The sequence below is a fragment of the Octodon degus genome, unplaced genomic scaffold (assembly GCF_000260255.1).
Source record: "Octodon degus isolate 3935 unplaced genomic scaffold, OctDeg1.0 scaffold00163, whole genome shotgun sequence".
NCBI lineage: Eukaryota > Metazoa > Chordata > Mammalia > Rodentia > Octodontidae > Octodon > Octodon degus.
The window spans coordinates 3,355,913-3,359,320 of record NW_004524739.1 but is presented as its reverse complement, the minus strand read 5'-3'; the positions used below and the strand labels follow the sequence as shown (position 1 = coordinate 3,359,320).

The following is a 3,408-nucleotide window of genomic DNA, read 5'->3' as shown; positions in this document are numbered from 1 at the left end:
ATCACTACCCACAAGCCTGTCTTCTATATCTGAGATCCTGTTCTCACAATGGCTTAATCTGCTGCAGATACTTTTAATGAAATGTTTATTCTCCTGGACATCTGCTTGAATCTGCCTTATGGATTCTATTTCTTTCCTGTGCTGAGCATTCATGGCTTCCATAATTTTTGTAAGTTCCTCTACTTTTGTCTGTATCTGCTCTAGAGTCACTAAGCATGGTTTTCACTGTGGCCACCATCTCTGCATTTATCTGAGAAACTATTTCTGAATTAATTTTTTCTAGACCCCCATTTAATTGTTTTGCTGTTACCATTTCAGAAAGGTCATGTGAGTGGTTTTTGGATTGTCCCACCTCATTGTCCCCTGGTTTTACCTTTAGTGAGCTGTATGCCTGGGGTTGCATCTTGTTTAAGTATCTTTTCTTTTTTTCCTTCAGTTTAATTCCTGGGATGATGCATGTAAATTCCTATGGTGGGTTGCTTCATTGGTAGTATTTATAATCTTCAGCAAATTACTACTAGTCTAAGGTATCTTCCAGGTGTGGCTGGCCTTTGCGTTTTGAGCCTGCTGCAATATCCTCCCTCTCTAGTTTGTTAGAGATAAGAAGTTGCTGCCTATTTGGCCCAGCCTGTAATTCTTTGGCACTGTGCCTGAGTGTTTCCTGTGACTCTTCATGAATCTCAGTCTTGGAATACCAGGAAAAACAGATATTTAAAACAGTTATGTCACTTTTGGTTATTGTGGTACCATCAGCAATGACAATAACATGATACACAGCCTAGAAAATAACAGACTGAGCTAACCATTAATTCTCTGCCTTTAATCATATGAGTTAGATTTGTGGTTAAAAAATAAAATCTAAAACAAAGCAGAAGGGCCAGGAAGATGGCTCAGTAGAATAAGTGCTTCCCTGGCAAGCACAAGGGCCTGAGTTCAATCCCCAGTTCCACAAAATACAGAAAAATTAAATAAATAAATAAATAAATAAATAAATAAATACCAGAAAATTGTATGTAGTATACAAGCCCTTAATATATTAAGGACTTAAAATTTTGCTCTCTGGGGTTAAAATTTTAAATGGGTTAAGGAGAAATTAGGGAAGTGGAAGAAACCACATTCACACTCACATAAAAATAAGATGAAACAATGAAGTAGAGAAAAAACACACAACAACAAAAAACAAAAAGCAATCAAGAGAGCAAAAGAGAAAAAAAGACAAAAGAAAAAATTACTTCCAGATATATCTCTGCTGTCACTGGTAGACAACATGCAAAGATAGAGTCTAAATCCATGCTGATTTATACCAAGAAGCCAGGAGTAGCTATTTGGCAGGGTAATAGATAATCTCATCAAGCCTGAACCTTCTGAATGGGACCAGATTCATTTGGCCTGCAGCTGTCAGCACACTTTCCATGGGCTGAAGCCTAGCTGGGAGCCACTAGATAAAGCCAGCAGTCTCTCTGAGTTCTGAGCTCAGTCAGCCCCTCTCCAAGTTGGTACCCAGTCAGTCACTCTCCTACTGGGCTACTGAGCCCTTAGAACTCAGCACCAACTAGTGTAGTCCTTCATATTCACTGTTCTCTTCCACTGCTGCACCTCTCTGAGGTGGTCTCTGGGGTCACCAGCAGTCACTGTGTATCTACAGGATTGACTCACTCCTCTCACACAGTGAGTCTTGTCTGAAAGAGAAGGTGTCACCTGCTACCTCCCTCTTTGTTGAAGTTTCTATCTTCATTCTCTCCATGGCCAAGAAGCCAGGAGTAGCTATTTGGCAGGGTAATAGATAATCTCATCAAGCCTGAACCTTCTGAATGGGACCAGATTCATTTGGCCTGCAGCTGTCAGCACACTTTCCATGGGCTGAAGCCTAGCTGGGAGCCACTAGATAAAGCCAGCAGTCAATTCATACTTCAGACCCTTACTGGGTCTAGAGGACCCACTTCTCTCTTTCTTCTCTTCCTTACATTGCTATTTTCCAGCATCTGGGCAGCGACTCTGAGAGAAGCTCTTTCTCTGTTCCTTACCACTCTACCATCTTGGTGCGCCTCTGTGTTGGTGTTTTTAGTGTGATGTTAATCTCTCTCAATAATTCTCTCAGTCTCTCTCTCTCTCTCTCTCTCTCTCTCTCTCTCTCTCTCTCTCTCCCTAAATCTACCTTAACATAACAGAACATCCAGCTAGATTTTCATCTCATGCTATTACTTTACAATCACTTCTCTCCATCCTCATATTCCTTGGGTCCTTTTAAGGAGGCATAGTTCCATCCAAACCTGCTCAATATCATGTAGAACAAAGGCTCCCCCTTTGTTACTGGGTAGCTTTTGTTTTGATGGGTCCCATGTGTAGTTCCTGGGATGGCTTCCCCTTTTGGAATGGGCCAGCTCTGTGTGGGAGGACAGTTTAGGAAAAGAGAGGACAATGGCTTCAGGCAGTGTGCAGCTTGCATATGGCTTTGTTCTCAGACTGTCTCCCACCACAGCATTTATTCATTGGGCAAGAGAACACAGGGAAGCCCCAAGTTTATTTTCCCTGCAGTCAACATGGCCTCCAGCAAAGCCTCTAGGGATGCTGGTCTGAGTTTCAGTGTTTTAAGCCAATAATTCTTGTATGAAATTTTCAAGCCTGATATACTTTCTTTGGGATGTATCCCATAAACCCTCAGCTTCCTCTCTGTAAAACCGATTAGGAATGTCTGTGTGAGTTCTGTTTCCTCTGTGTTCTGCTCTAGATTTCGCAATACTTCAGAGAAAGTCTTCAGGGTTTGTGGTTTGGATCTGTGGTCATTCCTGGTTTCAATAAAAATGGAGAAAAAAATATTTGTCCCTATATTCAGTTTGTTTTTGTTGTTGTTGTCTGATTGACTTTGAGAAAGGAGTAGGATTAAAATATTTGCTTTCATTGCTTTTTAACCAGGAAATGAAATGCTTACTTATTCAGTATCACTTTCCATCCTAATGTTAACCCTACTAAGTGTGCAGAGCAGTGTCATGGTATCCTGGATACTAGAAGCAGCAGTATGGACCAATAGAAGATCCTGAGTACAGAGAAGACTACATGATGACTTTAGGGAAGATCGGGTGGTTCTACCGGACACCCCACTCTGCTTCAGCACAAGTGTTGCTCTCTCAGGCAAAATCTCTCATACTTTGGGTTCTGCTAGATTGGAGACTCACAAGGAAAGACTCACACTGCTGCTTCTGCATTAACACCCATAGCAGACATCACTAATCAATCACAGCACTTTTATGTTCCCCTACATTATTTCAATATTACATTACAGGAAGACCTAACCAACATTAGCAAGTGAAATGCAACTGACTTGCCCTCTGGTATTAGAGTTTTCTCAGTCACATCAAACATGACATGAAAGTCAGAAAGATCTGGGTTGAATTTTAGCTCAATGAATAG

The 3,408-nt window shown here is 41.2% G+C and overlaps 1 long non-coding RNA gene across 1 annotated transcript in view; it reads right to left on the bottom strand.

Annotated features, from left to right (window-relative positions):
* Positions 1–654: 654 nt before the first annotated feature.
* The window catches only part of LOC111813083, a 23,658-nt gene continuing 20,904 nt past the window's right edge, over positions 655–3,408 (bottom strand). The window contains exon 7 of the long non-coding RNA XR_002818420.1: positions 655–685. This is a non-coding gene — a long non-coding RNA (uncharacterized LOC111813083). The remainder of the gene's footprint in view (positions 686–3,408) is intronic.